Here is a 24,402-nt window from a genome sequence, read left to right on the forward strand (position 1 = left end):
AGGGAGAGTTTGAATAGGCTAGAGCTGTTTTCCCTGGAGTGGTGGAGGCTGAGGGATGACCTTATAGAGGTTTATAAACTCATGAGGGGCACGGATAGGATAAATAGACAAAGTCTTTGTCTTGGGGTGGGGGAATCCAGAACAAGAGGGCATAGGTTTAGGGGAGAGGGGAAAGATATAAAAGAGACCCAAGGGCAACTTTTTCACTCAGAGGGTAGTGGGTGTATGGAATGAGCTGCCAGAGGATGTGGTGGAGGCTGGTACAATTGCAACATTTAAAAGGCACCTGGATGGGATATGAATAGGAAGGGTTTGGAGGGATACGGGCCAGGTGCTGGCAGGTGGGACTAGATTGGGTTGGGATATCTGGTCTGCATGGACGGGTTGGATCGAAGGGTCTGTTTCCGTGCTGTACATCACTATGAGTCAATGACTCTCTGACAGAGTGAAGAGGTGATCTCAGTTGAGAAACCTACAAATACCATATAATGCTATAGATTCAGGTACAAGAAAATCAGTTTTTAGCGTACAGGAATATACTTTCTTTGTCTCACTCATGTAAAAGTCTACCTTTGATCCCTGAAAATCTATCTGCATTGTAATTATTAATTACTTACTGGTTTGACTACACTATGGCTTTAAGAAGTGTGTTTTATCCCGATTTCTTTCAGAGAGAGATTGGGGGATGGTTTCTTAACCCTTTCAAGTTTCACAACATCTTTCCAATAGGAAAGAGACCAGAATTGCATGCAATGTTCCAACAGTAGCCTAACCAATCTATAAGAAGATAAATAACTTGTGTCGCCTAGGGTGTTTTTTAAACAATTTAGAACAATATAAGCAGCATGAATGAGTGTGGTCAAGCTCCAGCCCATAGAACCAGGATCTTTAGTGTACCTTTCAGCATTTGCTGTTGGAGTCTTGAAGAGGTAGAAGTAATTATTTCCTTCTCTTAGGTACAGCCACAAGCTTAGGATTCTCTGACTTGTACGGGAGTTGTATGGGTGACAATCTGTTCTGAATTTGCCTTTTGCCAAATGTGTTTATGGTATGTTAGTATGTTGGAACAGTTGATTAGTAATAGTTACTATAGCTATTGCTGTGTTAAGTTTTTCAATAGAGTTAAGTTATTCCAGTTCCTCTCTCTTTTGTTGTATTTTAACTATAGTGTTTGAATAAACTGTGTTTTGCTTAACGTCAAATAGTTTTGAACAATCAAACTGCATCTGGAACATAACACCTGACAGTTTCCTTTAAAATAAGCAAAGGTTTAGCGTCTAGGCTACCTTCTTAACATATTTTGAGGGAGTCTGGATTGGTCCAAAACACTGGAAATTAACATTGTTCATTAATTTTAAAACAACTTGCGGGAACCTTTAGATTTCCCCCTGCCAATTCCAGTGACAATCTCCCAGACAATCAACAAGATTATAGGTACCAAATGCCTTTGAGAAATAACTTGTATGCAGCACAACTTAAATCGGAGAAATAAGTGGTAGAATTGCTTAACGAGTGTCATACGCATCAGACTGTGTCCTCAGAGAAGTGGGAAAAAAGATGGTCTTTTGGAACTCTAGCTCAGCTTCAGGTCAGAACCAGCAAAAGATACTCAAAAAGATGTAATCAGAAGACTGAAAGTCACAGCATCTGCAATCCTGATCTCATTGATAAATTCCACTGTTCAGTCATACAAAGCTTAGAAAACAATGTGAATTGATTGGCTGAGGGATGAAACATCAATGACCCAGCAAACAAGGCTGTTACCAATGCCAGTGCAAACATGATGTTCTATGAGAAAACAGTTCACAATCATTCCTTCTTGTATGACAGTTGGTACAAAACTAAACCTGTTAGTGACAGTCAAACATAAAAGTCTCCCGAAGAAAATATCAGAAAAAGTGCTGCCAGTCATGATCCTGAGAAAGATGGATGGATGAAGATGATCATGAGAAAAGGACTAAAGACCACGAATGAAGAAAAAGATTTGATCATATGGGGTATGTACAAATCCAACCTTGTCAACTGTGCAGTCTGTGGTGCAAGCTCAACCAACAAAGTGGCAGTAATCCCTGGCAGTCTCAAATATTATTCAGCCTCTTGACAGTATATATAAATAGGAGATAATTAGGACTACAGATGCTGGAAACTCAGAGTCGATAACATGTGGAGCTGGAAAAAGCACAGCAGGTCAAGCAGCGTCAGAGGAGTAGGGGAGTCAATGTTTCAGGTCGAGTGAAAGGTTCCAACTTGAAATGTCGACTCCCCTGCTCCTCTGATGCTGCATGGCCTGCTGTGCTTTTTCTGGCAGCACCCTTCATTGACTCTGTGTATTTAAAAGGGGTATAAAAGGCAGTATCTAAAAGGATGTGGAAACATTGGATATTGGAAGGCAAGAAAACATTCACTAAAGATGGAAATGGGAGAGCACCGTCACGAACATCAAATGTTTTTTTTAAGAAAAGAGATTCATTCACTGATCATGGGCATCACTGCCCATCATTAATTGCCCCACAATGCAATTAAGAGTCAACCACATTGTTGTGGGCCTGGAGTCCCATATAAGTCAGACCAGGTAAGGCTGGCAGTTTCCTTCCCCAAAGGACATTAACAACCTAGATTTAAAAGCAACAATTGTCATCATTAGACACTACACCCCACATTTCTATTGAATTCAAGTTCCACCATTTGATAATGGCAGGGTTGGAATCGGGGCTCTCAGCACATTCCCCGGGCCTCTGGATTGATTGTCTAGTGATTAAGGCCACAGGTACATGGATTGAACTAGATCCCAATATTGTTAAAGGATCGCTGTTATAATGTGAAATATCAAATATGTGTTTATTAGAATTAAGGATGGTGTAGAATGGTGATGCTAAAGTTATCTAAAGATGCAACCAATGATAAAGATGAGGAAATTCCATGTGGTGATGTCATATTGCGGTGGATTGTTTAACAATTCAGATAGTGGTCAGAGTGACCTTGAAAGATTTCAATGAGAGTTAATTCATTATGATATTTATATTTTGTTGGGAACACACGAACAAGGAACAAGAATAGGCCACTCGGCCCTTCAAGCCTGATCTGCCATTCAACAAGATCATAGCAGATTGCATTTTAACTTTAATTCTATTTTTCTGCATATCTCTGATAATTTTTCATCCCTTTGGTAATCAAGAATCTGTAGCCACTCCCTTTTTTGGAGGAAGCAAATTCCAAAGGCACTGAACTGTCTGAAAGCAAAAAAAATCATTTGTTTTAAACGAGCATCTCCCTATTTTTAAATCTGACCTGTAGTTCTTTTTTCTCCCACCACAGGAAATCTCCTTTCTATATCTACCCAGTCAAGTACCCTCAGGATCTTAGATGTTTCAATGAAGTCATCTCGGACTCTAAACTTCACAGGATACTGGTCTAGCCTTTCTGTGGAAAGCAATCCACTCATTCCAGATAAATCAAATAAACCTTCACCGAACTGCTTTGAATACTGGCTGAGCTGGAAGATTAGTTTTCAGATGTTTCATCACCATAGTAGGTAACATAATCAGTGAGCTTCCAGTGAAGCACTGATGTTATAGTAGTGTTTGTTACAGTCCTTGAACGGTATTTTGTAAATGACTTCAATTTTGCTTGTTTTCTGTATAGGATCTTTCAAGTTCATTAGCTGCTGTTTTAGGGGGTTTGTGGGCTACCATGATGCCAAGGGGTCTGAGTAGTCTGACAGTCATTGGACACTACATTGGACAAACTGGCAGAAAACTAGCCACCAGGATACATGAACATCAACTAGGCACAAAACAACATGACCCTCTCTCACCAGTATCCTTACATACAGATGAGGAAGGATACCACTTCGACTGGGACAACACATCCATCCTAGGATAAGCCAAACAGAGACATGCACGAGAATTCCTAAAGCATGGCATTCCAACCGTAACTCTATCAACAAACACATCGAGTTAGACCCCATCTACCACCCCCTGAGAAAAAGAACAGGAAATGCCATCACCATAGGAAATGACATCATCAACCAAGGAAACCCAAACATATAAAAAGAAAGCAAGAATCATCAGCAGGGCTTCATCCAGAGGCTCACTAAAGATGCTAACTAGTATGGTGATGAAATGTTTGAAAATGAACCTTCCAGCTCAGCCAACAAACCTACATCCAGAACCTGAGGTACAATCTTCCTCAAAACTCATCAAAATAGTAGTCTTGGACCCACACGTCTCTCCCTGAAACTGTGTAAATTTCAGTCATATTACCAAGATATATTTATCAGGTGTATTCTTTTGTGTTTTTGCTTTTATTTTACTGAATTGAGTAATTTTTTAGGCCCAAATCAGACTGTCAATGCCTCAAAAATATGACCCATGTAAAAGTCAGCTCCCTGACATTTGGCCTGAAAAATATTCAGTTTTCACACAAACATTTAAGGAAGTTAGAATTTAGAAATCAAGCAGTACTTGTACATAAATGCTGGCACCGATAAGAAGATTTACTCGAATAGTACCTGAGAGAAGGATTTCAATTCTGTGGAGAGAAAGAGGAGAAGCTGGGCTTGTCATACTGAAAAGTAGAGAAGGTTAAGAGCGATATAAATCGAGGTGTTCAAAACTCTGAATAGTATTGAGAGTAAATAGGCAGTTAGCTCGGTTGGCTAGATGACTAGTGTGTGGTTCAGAATAACAGTCAGCACGGGTTCCATACCTGCCTCCTCACGCTAGTCAGTAGTAAAATCACAGTATTAACCATGGTTCAATGACTCTCAAAATAAGGGAAACATGTTATTTGTAGAAGTGTAGCCTAGCAGGGGATTTAAAGTTGCATTTCAATTCCAAGAGAAAACGGAGAGTGGTAATCAGCTTAACTGGAGAAAATTTCAGGTATTCTGAATGTTGATAATATTAGAAGGTTAAACATGAGTTTTTGACAGCAGGGAAAGAGGCTCTGATCCCACTGTCTGCAGCAGTCATCAAACTTCCATCCAGTCTAATCCATTTTCCAGCACTTGGCCCATGTCCTTAGATCAATAGCATTTCATGTGTTCATCAGTGTTGTAGTTCTTAAATGCTTTGAGGGTTCCCACATCAAAAGTCCTGCTCCTTATCTTCAAACTGTACATGGTTACTGACCTCTCTACCATGTGGAGAAAAGTTATCCCCATTTAGCCTATCTATGCCCCTCAGAACTTTGAGCAGAAAAGGCTGAGGGGTGGATCTGATTGAGATGTGCAAAAGAAAACAACCATAGATTTTGCTGCTCCTTGGATGCTGCCTGAACAATAGATGTAGGAGTAGGCCTTTCAGCCCTTCGAGCCTGCACCGCCATTCAGTATGATCATGGCTGATCATTCCCAATCAGTATCCTGTTCCAGCCTTATCTCCATAACCCTTGACTCCACTATCTTTGAGAGCTCTATCCAACTCTTTCTTAAATGAATCCAGAGACTGGGCCTCCACTGCCCTCTGGGGCAGAGCATTCCACACAGCCACCACTCTCTGGGTGAAGTAGTTTCTCCTCATCTCTGTCCTAAATGGTCTAACCCATATTTTTAAGCTGTGTCCTCTGGTTCGGCACTCACCAATCAGCGGAAACATGTTTCCTGCTGCCAGAGTGTCCAATCCTTTCATAATCCTATACGTTTCAATCAGATCCCCTCTCAGTCTTCTAAACTCAAGGGTATACAAGCCCAGTCGCTTCAGTCTTTCCGTGTAAGGCAATCCTGCCATTCCAGGAATTGACCTCGTGAACCTACGCTGCACTCCCTCAATAGCCAGAATGTCTTCCCTCAAATTTGGAGACCAGAACTGTACACAGTACTCCAGGTGTGGTCTCACCAGGGCCCTGTACAGCTGCAGAAGCACCTCTTTGCTTCTATACTCAATCCCTCTTGTTATGAAGGCCAGCATACTATTAGCCTTCTTCACGACCTGCTGTACCTGCATGCTTGCCTTCATTGACTGGTGGACAAGAACACCCAGATCTCTCTGAACAGCCCCTTTACCTAATTTGTTACCATTGAGGTAGTAATCTGCCTTCCTGTTCTTGCCACCAAAGTGGATAACCATACATTTATCCACATTAAACTGCATCTGCCATGCATCTGCCCACTCACCCAACTTGTCCAGGTCACCCTGTAATCTCCTAACATCCTCATCACATTTCACCCTACCACCCAGCTTTGTATCATCAGCAAATTTGCTAATGTTATTGCTGATACCATCTTCTATATCATTAACATATATTGTAAAAAGCTGCGGTCCCAGCACGGATCCCTGCGGTACCCCACTGGTCACTGCCTGCCATTCCAAAATGGAGCCGTTAATCACTACTCTTTGTTTCCTATTAGCCAACCAATTCTCTATCCAATCTAGTACTTTGCCCCCAATACCGTGCGCCCTAATTTTACTCACTAACCTCTTGTGTGGGACTTTATCAAAAGCTTTCTGAAAGTCCAGGTACACTACATCCACTGGATCTCCCTCGTCCATCTTCCGAGTTACATCCTCAAAAAATTCAAGAAGATTAGTCAAGCATGATTTCCCCTTCATAAATCCATGCTGACTCTGTCCTATCCTGTTACTATTATCCAGATGTGCCGTAATTTCATCCTTTATAATAGACTACAGCATCTTTCCCACCACTGAGGTCAGACTAACTGGTCTATAATTTCCTGCTTTCTCCCGCCCACCCTTCTTAAAAAGTGGCACAACATTAGCCGCCCTCCAATCCTCAGGAACCGACCCTGATTCTATTGAAGTCTGGAAAATAATCACCAGCGCATCCACGATTTCCCGAGCCACCTCCTTCAGTACCCTGGGATGCAGGCCATCAGGTCCCGGAGACTTATCAACCTGTCCTCTGGAAACAAACAGAATTGTACACAGTATTCCAGCTGTGACCTAACTATTCTTATATACAGTTCCATTGCAACCTCAGTGCAATGCCTAACAAGATAGGCAGATGTATCCCATCTGCCTTCTTATCCAGAGATGGAGTAGTGCCCCAGTGGTAAAGTCACTGGATCAATTCTAAACCAGAGGCTAATGTCTTGGGGACATGGGTTCAAATCCCCCATGGTGGACGGTGAAATTTAGAATCATAGAGATGTACAGCACGCAAACAGATCCTTCAGTCTAACTTGTCCATGCCGACCAGATAACCTAAATAAATCCAGTCCCATTTGCCAGCACTTGGCCCATATCCCTCTAAACGTTTCTTATTCATGTACCCATCCAGATGCCTTTTAAGTGTACCAGCCTCCAACACTTCCTCTGGCTGCTCATTCCATACACACTCCACCCTCTGCATGAAAAAGTTGTCCCTTAGGTCCCTTTTAAATTTTTCCCTTCTCACCTTAAATCTGTGTGCTGTATTTTCAGACTCGCCCAACCCCAGGGAAAAGATCTTGTCTACTTAACCTATCCATGCCCTTTATGATTTTATAAATCTCTATAAAGGCACCCCACAGCCACCAATACTCCAGGGAAAACAGTCCCAGTCTACTCAGCCTCTCCCTATAGCTCAAACCACGCAACATCCTTGTAAATCTTTTCTGAACCCTCTCAAATTTCACAACATCCTTCCTATAGCAGGGAGACCAGAATTGAACACAGTATCCCAAAAATAGTCTAACCAAAGTCCTGTACAGTCACAATATAACCCCCCAACTCCTATACACAATGCACTCACCTTCTTCACTATCCTACCAGAGACTCCACTTTCAAGTAACTATGAACCTTGCTCTGCAATACTCCCCAGGACCTGACCAGTAAGTGTACAAGTCCTGCCCTCATTTGTCTTTCCAAAATGCAGCACCCCACATTTATCCAAATTAAACTGTCTGCCACTCCTGGCCCATCTGATCAAAAGTGGCCTACTCACCTGGACCATCTCCAACACTTACCTCTTCGTCTCAATCTCTGGAAACCGATTCACCAGCCACATCCATTTCAAACCCACTGACTTGCACAACTACCTCGACTACACCTGCTCTCACTCACCTTCCTGCAAAGGTGCTATCCCATACTCTCAATGACTTCTGCTTCCACGATGAGGCATTCTACTCCAGGACATCCCAGATATCCTCCTATTTTAGTTTCCCCTCCTCAGTAATTAAGGATGCTCTCAACCGCATCTGCCCCATTTCCTGCACTTCTACCCTCAAACCCCCTCCCCCCATAACAATAAGGATAGAGTCCTCTTAGTCGTCACGTACCACCCCACCAACCTTTGAATCCAACACATCATTCTCTGACATTTACGCTGCCTACAATCAGACCCCACCACCAAAAATTTATTTCCTTCCCTAACACGTCCACTTTCCGCAGGGACCGTTCACACCACGACTCCCTCGCCAACTCTATGCTCCCCACTAATGTCTCCACCACACCCGGTGCCTTTCCCTGCAACCACTAGACATGCAACACCTGCCCCGACACCTCCCTCCAAGGCCCCACACAACCCTTCCAGATCCGGTAGATTCACCTGCACTTTGTCCAAACTGACCTACTGTATCCATTGCTCCTCATGTGATTCCCCCCTACATCGGAGGGGCTCAGGGACCGGTTTGCAGAGCATCTGTGCTCTGCATGATCTCCTGGTTGGAGAAAGTGAGGACTGCACATGCTGGAGATCAGAGCTGAAAATGTGTTGCTGGAAAAGCGCAGCAGGTCAGGCAGCAGAGGGAGGAAGATAGCTCCTTCAAGGAAGGCATGCTTGTAAGTGGATTCGTCCTTGCTGCCTGACCTGCTACGCTTTTCCACGATCTCCTGGTTGCAAATCCACCTCCCACTCCTTGGTGACATATCCATCCTTGGCCTCTCCCACTGTCAGAGTGAGGCCAAATGTAAACTGGAGGAACACCACCTGATGTTTAACTTGGGGAGCTTACAACCCAATGGCCTCAATATTGACTTAACCAGCTTCAAAATCCCTCCATCCCTAGCCTTATCTCATGTCTAGCCCCACCCTCGTTCCTCGTCTCCCTGTCCTGTCCATCTTCCTACTCACCTATCTGCTCCAACCTTCCCCACTGACCAATCACAATAACCCCCCTACCTGCATCTACCTATCACTATCCCAACTACTCTATCCCCAGCACCCCCCCCCGCCTATTTATGTCTGGGCTTCCCTCCCTAGTCCTGAAGAAGGGTTTTGGCCTTAAGTGTTGCCTTTTCTGCTCCTCGGATGCTGTCTGATTTGCTGTACTTTTCCAGCTTCACATCTATTGACTGGCTTCCAGGAAAAGTTGTTCTTACTGTCTCCTGATCAAGATCCTGCTGTACTCTGAGGTAACCCTCTTTGCTGTACACCACATCTCCAATTTTGGTGTAATCTTCAAAATATACCTCTGATGTTTACATCCAAGTCATTTATATAAATGATGAAAAGCAGTGGATGCAGCACTGATCCTTGGGGCACTCCACTGGTCACAGGCCTCCAGTCTGAAAAACAACCCTCCACCACCACCCTCTGTCTTCCAGCTTTGAGCCAGTTCTGTATCCAAATGGTCAGTCCTCCCTGTCTTCTATGTGATCTAACCTTGCTAACTAGTCTTCCATGCGGAACCTTGTTGAATGCCTTACTGATGTCTATATAGATCATGTCCACCACTCTAACCTCATGAATCCTCTTTGTTACTTCTTCAAAAAACTCAATCAAGTTAGTAAGACATGATTCCCCACGCACCAAGCCATGTTGACTATCCTTTAATCAGTCCTTGCCTTTCCAAATACATGTAAATCCTGTCCCTCAGGATTCCCTCCAACAATTTGCCTACCACTGATGTCAGGCTCACCGGTCTATAGTTCCCTGGCTTTTCCTTACCACCCTTCTTAGATAGTGGCAGCATGCTAGGCAACCTCCAGTCTTCCGACACTTCGTCTGTGGCTATCGATGATATAAATATCTCAGCAAGGGGTCCAACAATCAGTTCACTAGCTTTCCACAGAGTTCTAGGGTACACCTGATTCAGGTCCTGGGAGTTTATCCAACTTCATGCATTTTAAGATGTCCAGCAACAGTTCCTCTATAACATGGCCATTTTTTTCAAGACATCGCTATTTATTTCCCCACATTCTCCATCTTCCATTATTGGAAATCTTTCAAATCAATAAAAAGGCTAAGCTTAAAAAAAGCACAGTAAACTGTCAATTATTGTAAAACAAAATCTGATTCACTAATGTTATCTAGCGAAGAAAATCTGTCATCCTTACCCAGTCTGGCGTTAAAGTGACTCCAGGCCTGCAACAACACGGTTGATGCTTAACTACTTTCTGGGCAATTAGGGACGGGCAATAAATGCTGGACTAGCCAGTGACACCCACATTTCAAGGATCTATGGACAAGCAGAGCAAGGCCCCTCTGATCCTCTGAATGGAGAACCGTACAAAATACAATGTGCATGTAGTTGCCCTGTCAATGTCCATAACATGTAACACCTCACTTTTCAGGATTAAATTCAATTTGTCGCCTTTCAGCCCATCTGACCAACCAAATTCTATCTTGTAGCATAAGTTCTTTTCTCCTGCTAATGACCACACAATATTTGTGTCATCTGCAAATGTACTAATCATACATCCTATGTTCATGTCTAGATCATTTATGTACACAACAAAGAACAAGGGACCCAGCACTGAACCCTGTGGTAGGTCACAGGTCACAGGCCTACAGTCAAAAAAAAAGCAGCCTTCAGCCACCACCCTCTGCTTCCTGCCACAATGCCAAGTTTGGATTCAAATTTACCAAATTGCCCTGGATTCCATGGGGTCTGAGCTTGTTAACAAGTCTGCCATTCGAAACTTGGTAGAAAGCTTGACCGAAGTTCACGTAGACTACATCAACTGTATCATCCTCATGTGTACACTTGGCACCTCCTCAAAAAAGACCAATCGAATTTGTTAGAAATTATCTCCTTTTTAGAAAGCCATGCTGACCATTCTTGGTTAATCTTTGCCTCTCCAATTAGAGATATTCTGTCCTTCGGAATTTTTTTCCATGGTGGATTCATTGGCCTACAGTTTTTTAATTTATCCCGACCACACTTCTTGAGTAATGAATGGCACATTAGATATCTTCCAGTTCTGTGACACCCCTTCTCTGGCCAAACAGGATTTTAAAATTAATGTCAGAGCCCTTCAATTTCCACCCTTGACTCCAAGAGCAGCCTGGGATAGACCTCTTTTGGGCCTCGGAATTTATCCACTTTTAAACCTTTTAAAACTACTAATATCTCCTTTGTCTCTCTGCCAATTTGTTCAAGTCTATCACAGCTCCCTCCCTGATTTCAAGCCTTTGACAAAGTGAAGTAGCTTCAGAGGAGAATATTTTGGGTGGATGATCCCTGTGTTGGAGTAGAGAGTTAAAATTGGTAGATCAGTCACCATCATAAGATAGAGGATGAGATATAAATCTATATAGTTATATATAAAGCAAGTGTGCAGAATGGGAAATATAATCCTGAAGGATAAATGTAATATAACAGGAATGGAAAATAGATGGCTAAAATAGGACTTTGACAGATCAAACCATCAGAATTTACTTATAGAAGGAAAAAAAAACACTGGAAAGTAGTTGCAGCAGCAATGTAAGAGAGAGCATTACACTAATAGAAATTAATATAAGTGCTTTACAGCATAGATTGTACCTTGAGGTCAAGGATAGTTAAATGAAAAGAGGATAATTATTGATTTTAATAGATTTACTAGACAGCTGGAGAGGACAGAAAGATATTACTGTAGACAAGAAAGCCCTGAAAAAGACCTTGAAATGACAGGGATTTCAACTATTTATATCCTACCTGATAAAATAGGAAAGGCAAGAAAGGAATAACTGTTTCTAGAACAATACAAGGTTCCTTCTTTATATGCCATCTCTGAATCTGCTTATTTTCAGCTAGATAAGAAACCCAACCTCCAGCACACCAGCCAATTTCACTGCTGAAGCCTCATTTATGTCTAGGATGTAGGTTTGATATCCCAGATGTTTCATTACCTGGCTAGGTAACATCATCAGTGGCGACCTCAAAGTGAAGCAAAGCTGTTGTCTCCTGCTTCCTCATTTATGTCTCTTGGTTTGACTAGTCCAATACATTCCTGGTTGATCTCTCACATTCTACTTGGTTTAAACTCATGAACACCTTAAACGGAGTGGTTTATGCCCTTACACCAAGTTCGGTTACCCTTTCACAGCTGTGCTCAACGACAGACATTAGTGTTTGGTCAAAAAATATCATAACTTTAAAAATGTCTTGTGCCCGGTCTCATATTTTGACAGCAGTGAGGAAAAAAGTTTAATGATTCCAGAAACACATTATAATTAGGTTCTGAACAGTAATGTGCTCTCCAGGTTTAGGGGGTGTGGGGAGGGGACACGACAACCAGGAGTCACCAACTACACTATATGTGAGGGAGTATCTTCTAAAGAACATAACATTTGTTACAAAGATTTCAACCCTCAAGTGCAGTTCATCTAAAATTATGAGAGAGAGAGTGACAGCACGAGAGAGAGTGAGACAAAGTGTATGTGCGTGAACGTCTGTGAGGGAGTTGTGGGGGGGAGGGAGAGAAGAGGAAAGTCTTATGACGAGACATTGAATTTGTATTCACTGAAGTTTAGAAGAGTGAGGAGAGGTTATTGATACATACAAGATTCTAAGAGGACTTGATACTGAAGAATCACAAACTGTTTCCCCTTGTGGGAGTTCCTCAGACCAGACAACTTAAACTGACAAGTAAGGGGATGTTCAGTTAAGACATATGAGAAATTTCTTCTCTCACAGGGTAGTAAACCTGTCAAATTTGGAGGATTGTAGAAGGTTAATTGCTAAGTATATTCAAGACTGAGACAAACAGATCTTTAAATCAGTAATGGAAATCAAGGGTTACAGCGAAAAGGCAAGCAAATAGACTAAGGGGTTATCAAATCATTGATGATCTCATTGAATGGCAAAACAGACTCAGTAGGGTGAATAGCCTACTGCTGCTTCTACATCTTATGGTCAAAACACAACTTATAATAGATGAGCAATCAACAGTTACTATTCTCGCTGCCTCTCTCATGCAGAGAGCCTTGGTAAAATTAAATGTGATGGTCTCACAGAATTTTTAAATAATTAAACAATGTAAATATTCTGTAAATCAATTTTATGCACTGCCAGCTGAAAAATCTGAAACATCACCAAAATTCAAACATCCTCAGAGAGCACCTTCCAAACCTGTGACCACTCCAGCCAGAAGAATTCATGGGAACACCACTACTTCAAGTTCCCTTCCAAGCCACTCATCATCCTGACAACGTCACTGGCTCAAAAGCCTGGAATCTTTTCCTACAGGGCACCATTGTCAATCAATAGCACTTGGAGTTCAACAAAGCAGCTCACCACCAACTTCTGAAGGGCAACTAGGGACGGACAATAAATACTGTCCCAGAAAGTGATGCTCATGGGGGAGATACTAAATGAGTATTTTGCATCAGTATTTACGGTGGAAAAGGATATAGAAGATATAGACTGTAGGGAAATAGATGGTGACATCTTGCAAAATGTCCAGATTACAGAGGAGGAAGTGCTGGATGCCTTGAAATGGTTGAAGGTGGATAAATCCCCAGGACCTGATCAGGTGTACCCGAGAACTCTGTGGGAAGCTAGAGGAGTGATTGCTGGGCCGCTTGCTGAGATATTTGTATCATCGATAGTCACAGGTGAGGTGCTGGAAGACTGGAGGTTGGCAAATGTGGTGCCACTATTTAAGAAGGGTGGTAAGGACAAGCCAGGGAACTATAGACTGGTGAGCCTGACCTCGGTGGTGGGCAAGTTGTTGGAGGGAAGCCTGAGGGAAAGGATGTACATGTATTTGGAAAGGCAAGGATAGTCAACATTGCTTTGTGCATGGGAAATCATGTCTCACAAACTTGATTGAGTTTTTTGAAGAACTAACAAAGAGGATTGATGAGGACAGAGGGGTAGATGTGATCTATATGGACATCAGTAAGGCGTTCGACAAGGTTCCCCATGGGAGACTGATTAGCAAGGTTAGATCTCATGGAATACAGAGAGAACTAGCCATTTGGATACAGAACTGGCTAAAAGGTAGAAGACAGAGGGTGGTGGTGGAAGGTTGTTTTTCAGACTGGAGGCCTGTGATCAGTGGAGTGCCACAAGGATCGGTGCTGGGCCCTCTACTTTGTCATTTACATAAATGATTTGGATGCGAGCATAAGAGGTACAGTTAGTAAGTTTGCAGATGACACCAAAATTGGAGGTGTAGTAGACAGCAAAGAGGGTTACCTCAGATTACAACAGGATTTGGACCAATGGGCTGAGAAGTGGAAGATGGAGTTTATTTCAGATAAATGCGAGGTGCTGCATTTTGGGAAAGCAAATCTTAGCAGGACTTATACACTTAATGGTCAGATCCGAGGGAGTGTTGCTGAGCAAAGAGACCTTGGAGTGCAGGTTCATAGCTCCTTGAAAGTGGAGTCGCAGGTAGATAGGATAGTGAAGGCGGCATTTGGTATGCTTTCCTTTATTGGTCAGAGTATTGAGTACAGGAGTTGGGAGGTCATGTTGCGGCTGTGCAGGACATTGCTTAGGCCACTGTTGGAATATTGCGTGCAATTCTGGTCTCTTTCCTTTTGGAAAGATGTTGTGAAACTTGAAAGGGTTCAGAAAAGATTTACAAGGATGTTACCAGGGTTGGAGGATCTGAGCTACAGGGATAGGCTGATCAGGCTGGGGCTGTTCTCCCTGGAGCGTTGGAGGCTAAGGGGTGACCTTATAGAGGTTTACAAAATTATGAGAGGCATAGATAGGATAAATAGGCAAAGTCTTTTCCCTGGGGTCGGGGAGTCCAGAACTAGAGGGCATTGGTTTAGGGTGAGAGGGGAAAGATATAAAAGAGACCTAAGGGGCAACTTTTTCACACAGAGAGTGGTACGTGTATGGAATGAGCTGCCAGAGAATGTGGTGGAGGCTGGTACAATTGTAACATTTAAGAGGCATTTGGATGGGTATATGAATAGGAAGGGTTTGGAGGGATATGGGCAGGGTGCTGGCAGGTGGGACTAGACTGGGTTGGGATATCTGGTCGGCATGGACGGGTTGGACCGATGGGTCTGTTTCCATGCTGTACATCTCTATGACTCTAAGTAAATATTTAGAAAAAAAAATCATTTTGTTTTGCTTCAAAGTGTTTTGAAAATCAAAAATAATTTGTTAGCCTGAAAATAAACCTGGTGAACTTAAATCGTATTGGAACTTAAATCGTATTGAGGCACCTTGGGAGAGTGACCATATGCCCAAACTGTCATAGCCCTGGACAAAAAAAAAGCCTCTAGTTCAGACCAAAACCTTCAATTAAAAGTTAAACAAAGGTACTAAAAATGTGTTAGATACATCTATGATTGTGCAATAATTTCAAATTTTCAAAAAATTGTTGATATTCTCCTTTTAAATATTAGAAATTTACAGAAACAAACATATTTTTAGAAAGCATTTCAAATTAACATGTAGGGAAAATATGATGCATCACCACCTAGTGGTCAGCAACTGAAATTAAATGGCAAAAGCAGTCTACTCCCTTGACCACAAAATCCTGACAGATTAGTGTAGTGACTGTAATGAGGTCAGCTAGCTGGACCTCACAGAAGATGAGCCTCCCGATTGGGAGCTGGGTCAGTGTCAAGGACTATCCACATGTAAATAAAGGGTGACTTAGTAACAGGATACCGGCTGCTGTGGAATTATTTCAGTTAGAAAGTCCATTTAGCTTAGCACAATTTATCCATTCTGAAGAGTTCCCAGTAACAACATAAAACTCTTTTGGCATCTGTCTGGATGTCCATTTGCTGATCATTGTCTGCAGGAAGTTCTTCATGTCAGTCCCAAGCTAACTTATTTTTTGAATCGGTCCGTCTTTATTCTATTGACTACATAATGTTATGGAATGGTCTACGGTAACATTTCATAACATTCTCTGCCTCCCACAATCTGTACTGCACTCTGAGGCTACTATGAGATGCATTCTGCTCAGAGAGAAAAGTCTAGTCCTAGTTTTGTCCATAATTCAGATCCCTGGCACTAAATTTCATCTTTCTCTGCACAGCCTTGCATGTTTCACATAAGGTAATGGTTCTGAAGGAGTTAATCTTCCGAAGAGCATTCAAAATTTGTGAGAAGATTTGTAGCTCGGGTGCTCGTTGTTGTGGTTCTGTTCGCCGAGCTGGGAATTTGTGTTGCAGACGTTTCGTCCCCTCTCTAGGTGACAACCTCAGTGCTTGGGAGCCTCCTGTGAAGCGCTCCTGTGATCTTTTCTCTGGCATTTATAATGGTTTGTCTCTGCTGCTTCCGGTTGTCAGTTCCAGCTGTCCGCTGCAGTGGTCGGTGTATTGGGTCCAGGTCGATGTGCTTATTGATTGAATTACCAACTAGTCACGAAACGACACGACCAGCTATCCTTAGTAGCCACACACGCAGATGACAAGCAACATGAATTCGACTGGGACAACACTACTATTATAGGACAAGCCAAACAGAGAACGGCCAGGGAATTCCTAGAGGCATGGCACTCATCCACAGATTCAATCAACAAACACATCGACCTGGACCCAATATACCGGCCACTGCAGTGGACAGCTGGAACTGATAACCGGAAGCGGCAGATTCAAACCACTACAAATGCCGGAGGAAAGATCACAGAAGCGCTTCACAGGAGGCTCCCTAGCACTGAGGATGTCACCTAGACAGGGGACAAAACGTCTGCAACACAAATTCCCAGCTCGGCGAACAGAACCACAATTCCGAAGAGCATCTTCCAAAAAGCCCCACCCCTCCTCCACAAACTATCCCTGTAACCTTGCATTTCCCATGGTTAATCCACCTAGCCTGCACATCCCAGTACACAATAGGCAATTTAGCAAGGCAAATCCATCTAACCTGCACATCGTTTGGACCATGGGAGGAAACTAGAGCACCTAGAGGAAACTCATGTAGACACAGGGAGAATGTGGAAATTTCACATCGACGTCAGCCGACAGTGGAATCGAACCTGGGTCCCTAGCACTGAGAGACAGCAGTGCTAACCACGGAGCCATCATCCTGCCCCTGTGACATATTCTACACAAATTCTGAGTGTCCTGGTAACCATGTTACACTAGTAATGTAGTCATACATATCAGTACCATGCAATAAACCACCTTGTTAAGCAAGATAAGCACTTCTTGAAAGTAGTGTATTCTTTACCTTTAATAATGTCAGGCTCAAGACAAAGTATGGGCAAAAGAGGATCAGTGACAGCACCCTTATTCCATATAACATTTTCCTCCTTTTCTTCATTCTTAACTTTTAATGCAGGCACTTCAAATTATCTGCTATTCTTTGGCTTACTTACATAAAGTACTTAGTTTCATCTGTAATTTGTAAGCTTCTATTTTTAATTCCAGTGCCAGAGTTTGGCAAATGTATACAATTTATAAACAAAACATTGCTCCTGGCACGTGGGGCATTCCTGATTGGGCCATAATTTATTGTGCATCCCTAATTACTCTAGAGAGGATACCTTTTAAGCCATCATAGTCCTTGGGCTGCAGGAATGCCTACAGTCCTGTCAGGAGAAGTCCCATGACTTTGACCCAGCGATAGTAAAGGAAGAGCGATATATTTCCAAGTCAAGACGGTTGAGACTTGGAGGGGAATTTGTAGGTGGTTATGTTCCCATGTGTGCGCTGCCCTTTTCTATCGAGTTGGGAGAAGTCACAGATTTGGAAGGAGCCTTAATGCATTGTTGCAGTGTATTTTGTTTTAATTTTTTAATGTTACTTTAATGCTTCAATTCTCATGATCCAAGAGTGTTCAAGCAGGAAGATGGTAATGTTGTGTTAATGTTACATATTTCAGCTGCATTTTAAAGTGAACTTGGAGGGAAAATATGATGCATCACCACCTAGTGGTCAGAGACTGAAATTAAAATGACAAAAGGAATCTACTCCTTAGAACATGAAACCTTACAGGTTAGAAAGCCCATTCAGCCTATCACAATTTATCCATTCTGAAGAGGGCTGCTTTCTCCTGGCTGATGTCAAGCCTCTTCAGTGCTGATGGAGCTGCATTCATCCAGGCAAGTGGGGAGTTAAAGGAGGTAAGGATTAAGCGTTAGCTGTCTAGACAGTAATATGCAAAGCATATGGGAACCACAGTTGTACAGAGAAATGAAGAACAAACAAGACATTCAGACAGTCAAGGCTACTTGTGTAAAAGGCCACACTATCAGAGGCCTTGGGTGAAGAACAGACAATGCCTATGAAAGACTGTAGGAAACAAAAATAATATGACGGTATGGGAATTGCAATCGCAATCTGCATGCTGTAATCTGTACAAAGTTTGAAAGTGTTCTGTAACACTTAATTTTCTTCTCCATCGTGTATAAGAAATTAATGAATACAGTCCTGTCTTCCTAAAGTCCTCAATTTGTCAACTTGACCCTATTATGAGTATTCCATCACACTCCTGATTTATGGAGATACATTGATGGTAATGTAATTTGAACATTGGTGATGGTCAGATTCTTCCTTGTTGGAGATGGGCATTGGCTGGCACTAAAGTGATAAGCAACATTTATGGATAAGAGTGGACCAAGGGGGAATTAATTGGCCAGTTTGGATTTGTTCTACTTTTGTGCAAAGGACATAACCCGAACAATTTTCCATTTGTTATGTAGATGCTAATGTTGTAACCGTACAAGAATAGCTTGGCTAGGCATGTGATTAGTTCTGGGGCAGACGTCTTCCGAACCAAAGACACGAACATAAATTAGAAATGGTAGCGTTCTGAGAGCTTAGAAGTACCCTAGCAGTATGAGCTGACATTCACCTTTAACCAGGACATATACTTTTGTACTTTTTTTTAGGCTTATAATCAACAAGAGGCTCTTTACTTTTAACTGGGTAAAACACATAGAAGTCTTAAAAGCTGTCTCTTGCACTAAGTGATGGATTTGCACTTCAAAAGCATTGCAACTACCCAACATAGGATGAAACCTCAGCAATATAAACCATCAGCATCTATAAAGCTGCTCTTATGGTTTTACTTTCATTCATGTTTCATTAGATGTGGTATTTAAAACTCCATATATTCTTAGAACATCAACTGAAGCCCATCAATTGACAAATGTGAAAGAAATAATTACTTCATAAGATCTGGCAGAGCCTCTGTCTTTCATTTCCACACGTGTTTTTATCTGCAGTGGAAACTTCCCAATGTGGAAAGCCAAAACACTTAATTACTTCACCCCTCTAATTTAAACAATGGTCAGGCATTTTGGCAGACATATGAACTCAAGTTGTTATTGTTCCTTGTTGGCTGAATAGCTAATTAAACTGCAGCATTTTTAGTGAATCTAGAGTTGGGCTTCTAGAATTGAACAGGAATGTTACAGTCTTCAATAAATCGGACTTCATTTAAGCCCTCAACTCAGCTTTGTCTTCAAATACCTGCATGTTGAAAATAACTTTGTTCTCTGAGAACAATACCCTGACCCATACTTTCAACGGCTGACAATTCAACACTTCTTTCAAACCACATACCCTCATTGCCTATAGTTTCCTAGCAGTACATCCTGAGTACCAAGAACAAAACGAGATAAACAAGACTTAGCTATATGGAACAGACTTCACACACTGGCAAAACGTGATGGACTGAATAGGTAATGGAGCTAATGTGCTGGATGATGTGTTGCTTTCAACCTTAATATGGGTCAATCTAAGATGTCATGCGCTGAATTATTATTCAAAGTCCCACCTTCTAAAGCCTTGCATATTCATTACAGGTTAAATTTGTTTCACTGTTTGAATTAATCATCAAACTTGATTAAATATTAATACATCCCCCCTCCACACACACTCCCATGAAGCCTCAGATTAGAAGCATCCTTCATATTCAAATAATGGAAAAGACCTTAACCAATAATGATTGCCTTGTTCTTGATGCTTTTTTTTATTTAGTTTTCTTGATCTATTAACATCATTATGGTCACAAGCTCCTGTGCCTTAAATAAGGTATCTTTATCTTACATGTCTTTGGGAAAGCTGCCTTCAAACATATCCATTTGTTTTAAACCAAAAAAAAGAGAAAATGCTGGAAAATCTCAGCAAATCTGGCAGCATCTGTAAGGAGAGAAAAGAGCTGATGTTTTGAGTCTAACTGACCCTTTGTCAAAGCTCAGCTGACCAGCTTTGACAAAGAGTCAGTTAGACTCGAAATGTCAGCTCTTTTCTCTCCTTACAGATGCTGCAAGACCTGCTGAGATTTTCCAGCATTTTCTCTTTGGTTTCAGATTCCAGCATCCGCAGTAATTTGCTTTTATCCATTTATTTTAATCATGCTAAATACTTCTCTTTTCAACATTCTAACCTTCCCTAAATTCTGGTCACCTATTTTACTAAGGGTATCATCATGCAGCATGGAAACAGATCCTTCAATCCAACCGGTCCATGCCAATCATAATCCCAAACTAAACTAGTCCCACGTACCTGCTCCTGGTCCATATCCCTCCAAACAGCTCTTATTCACGAACTTATCCAAATGGCTTTTAAATGTTGTAACTATACCCACATCCACCACTTCCTCTGGAAGTTCATTCCACACACTAATCACTATTAAAACAAAACAATTGCCCCATATGTATTTTCTAGATATTTTTTCTCTCGCCTTAAAATATGTCCCCTAGTTTTGATATCCCCCACCCTATTCACATTATCTAAACCCTTCATGATTTTACAAACCTCTCTAAGGTCATCTCTTAACCTCCTACACTCCAGTGAAAAAAGTCCCAGTCTATCCAGCCTCTCCTTATAACTCAAACTCCCCATTACCAGCAACATTTTCCTGCTCCTCGGATGCTGCCTGAACTGCTGTGCTTTTCCAGCACCACTCTAATCTAGACTCTGGTTTCCAGCATCTGCAGTCCTTGTTTTTACCTAGATATCGAAACCTCTCAGGCAAAGTGCCCCCTTACGAGCTTGCTGTTTTTGGACAAAATGAGGACAGTTAAGGAATATTGCCATAACCCAATAGTTATCAATCCTGTTAAAGCATGGAGGGCAATTTGGCAGGGGGAAGGCAATATTGGCAAAACATCTTTTCTTATACCTGTGGTGGGTATGCCGGGTTTTCAACCAGGGATGATGATTAGGGATTCAAACATTGGGCAGCTAGAGGTGTGTGTTGCAGGGGTGATTTATTTGAGGAAGATACAATGATGTCCTTTGATCAGTTAGCACAGAAATATGGGCTATCTAACAGGGACCTCTTTTGTTCTTTTCAAGTTAGGGATTTTATTTTTAAAAAAACTACACTTTTGACTGATTCCTACAAATCTGACAGAGAGGAGGGTGCTCAGTGCTGAAAGTACGCTTTCTGTCAGAACTTTATATCATCAATTGGGGAGTGCCCCCTCAGATGAGTTTGATTGGCTTTGCACGGTTTGGGAGAGAGCGAGCTAGGCAGTGAGGCCTCCTCAGAGGCATAGGAAGATATTTGGGAAAATGCAAGAAAGATATCAACTTGCAATAGAACCCATGCTTTACATTTGAAGATTCTCCACAGGGTCCACTTGGCTCTGGATCGTTTGTTAAAATTTAAACCAGAGGTATCTTCAACATGCCCCAAGTGTAAAGTTAGTATGGGCACTCTTACCATTGTCTCTGGTCCTGTGGCAGGCTTCAATCATACTAGAATGCTGTGGCGGGTGCAATGGAGGGGATTTAGGGTGTAAGGGTGGAGAAGGACCTGATCTCTCTCCTTCTTGGCCTGCCCAGTGTGTTCCCTGTAGATGCGCACAAGAAAAAAAACTTTTCAACATCCTCACTTTCTATCCAAGAATATCTTGTTAGGTTGGGTGTCTGAAATCTCCCAGGCCTGTTGGGTTGGCGAAAAGATTATTATAGAGCATATCCCCTTGAATTTTCTTACAAGTGTGGTACACCACAAAACTGAGTATTTCTATAAAACATGGTGGCCCTTTTTGAAATGCCTGAACACAGATTTGTCCGCCACACTAATAAGGACTTTTATATAAAACACAATTGTTATGGTTATGAGTCCAATATCCAGAGAGGGGGAACTGTGAATGCATGAATACTTGAAAATTAATGCTCTCAATATTCAAAAGGTTCATGTTTTGTTTTGCTGAGTTGTATTATTATTATTAAAAAGTAAAAAAAAACCAAAAACGCTCTCATGTACAAATGTATTTAAAAGAAATGAAAAAAACTTAACTACTTAAATAATAACCAACAAAATTATTATTAATAATAATATTATTAATAATAATAATAAGTTTGTTGGTTATTATTTAAGTAGTTAGGTTTTTTTTCATTTCTTTTAAATACATATTTATACATTTGTACATGAGGGTGTTTTTTTTTTACTTTTTTGGTATTCTTTCTTTGTACTGCTTTGTATTTGTTGTACATGGTGGCACAGTGGTTAGCACTGCTGCCTCACAGTGCCAGAGACCCGAGTTCAATTCCTGCCTCAGGAATTCCTGTGTGGAGTTTGCACATTCTCCCAGTGTCTGCGTGGGTTTCCTCCCACAGTTCAAAGATGTGCAGGTTAGGTGAATTGGCCATGCTAAATTGCCCATAATGTTAGCTGAAGGTGTAAATGTAGGGGAATGGGTCTGGGTGGGTTGCTCTTCAGAGGGTCGGTATGGACTTGTTGGGCCGAAGGGCCTGTTTCCATACTGTAAGTAATCTAATCTAAATCAATATTAAAAAATCTATTTTTCAATAAAAATAGATTTAAAAAAATACAGCACAGTACAGACCATTTGGCCATCGGTGTTTGCTGACCTTTTATTCTACTCTAAGATCAAACTAACCTAAATACCCTATATTATATTATCATCAATGTGCCTGCCCAAACGTCACTTAAACATCACTAATATATCTGACACTACCACCACTACTGGCAGTGCATTCCACGCATCCACCACTCCCTGTGTAAAGAACCTACCTCTGACATCTCCCCTAAATCTTCCTCCAGTCACCTTAATACTACGCTCCCTTGTGAAAGCCGTTTCCGCCCTGGGAAGATGTCTCTAATTATCCACTCTATCTATGCCTCATATCATCTTGTACACCTCTATTAAGTCACCTTTCATCCTCATTCACTCCAATGAGAAAAGCCCTAGCTCCCTCCACCTTACTTCATAAGACATGCTCTCCAGTCCAGGCACATCCTGGAAAATCTTCTCTGCACTCTCTCTACAGCTTTCACATCCTTCCGATAATGAGGTGACCAGAAGGGAACACGATATTCCAAGTATAGTCGAACCAGGGCTCGACAGAGCTGCAGCATAACCTCGTGGCTCTTAAACTCAATCCCCCTGCTAATGAAAGCCAACACACCATATGCCTTCTCAACAACCCTATCAACCTGGGTGGCAACTTTGAGGGATCTATGGACATAGAGCCAAGATGGGTCTACTTTGGGCCAGCCAATTCTGTATCTAGAAAGCCATATTTCCCTGTATCCCATGCATCCTTACTTTCTGAATGAACCTACCATGGGGAACCTTCTGAAATGCCTTACTAAAATCCATGTACACCACATCCACTACTCTACCTTCAACACCGTGTTTTGTCACATCCTCAAAGATTTCAATAAGGCTTGTGAGGTATAACCTGCCCCATGCTGACTGTTTCTTATCAAACTATCCTCTCTTTGCTTTCCTGATCTCCATCTTAAGAATACCCCTGCATCCCTTACACTGTTCAACAGATTCATATGAACCCAGTTATTTATATCTAATACAGAGGAACCTCGATTATCAGGCATTCGATTATCCGAATATTGGATTATCCGGCAAGATCACAAGGTCCCAATGCTCGGCTAAACTAGGTTATCTGGCATTTGATTATCTGGAACTCGATTAACCAAATGAAATACTGCCTGCCCGTGTCCTGCGGATAATCAATGTTCCTCTGTATAGGATTCTTTTTTGTTCTTAAGTAGAACCTCAATGTCCTTATTCATCTTTTCAGGGCTGAGACAGGATCATTTTCCTTAATCAATCAATCATTCATTCCTCTAATCACACATTTCTGATTAAAAAAAATTCAACCTGATGCATTAGTAAAATAGGAATTGCAGATTGAGGAGCATTCTGACAAAACGTTAACTGTTTCTCTTACCTCTGATGTTTCCTGACCTGAGTATTTCCAGTAGTTCTTCCCGTATATTTCAGGTTTCTAGCAACTAAATTTTCCACAAAATTTCCGATGTTCAGAATCAAGAATTTAAGAGGATTCTTATTTTTAGAAAAGATAATTTCCATGGAGCAGGCATCAAGATCATATAACTAATGTTCCCAAAATATTGAAGGGAACTGACAAGCTTGATCCAGG

At 41.7% G+C, this 24,402-nt stretch overlaps 1 protein-coding gene across 1 annotated transcript in view; it reads right to left on the reverse strand.

The window, feature by feature from the left end:
* Positions 1-24,402, reverse strand: part of creb3l2 (cAMP responsive element binding protein 3-like 2) — a 90,935-nt gene that overhangs the window by 33,095 nt on the left and 33,438 nt on the right. The window lies entirely within an intron of this gene.

This window comes from Chiloscyllium punctatum, chromosome 32, assembly GCF_047496795.1.
Source record: "Chiloscyllium punctatum isolate Juve2018m chromosome 32, sChiPun1.3, whole genome shotgun sequence".
Classification (NCBI taxonomy): domain Eukaryota; kingdom Metazoa; phylum Chordata; class Chondrichthyes; order Orectolobiformes; family Hemiscylliidae; genus Chiloscyllium; species Chiloscyllium punctatum.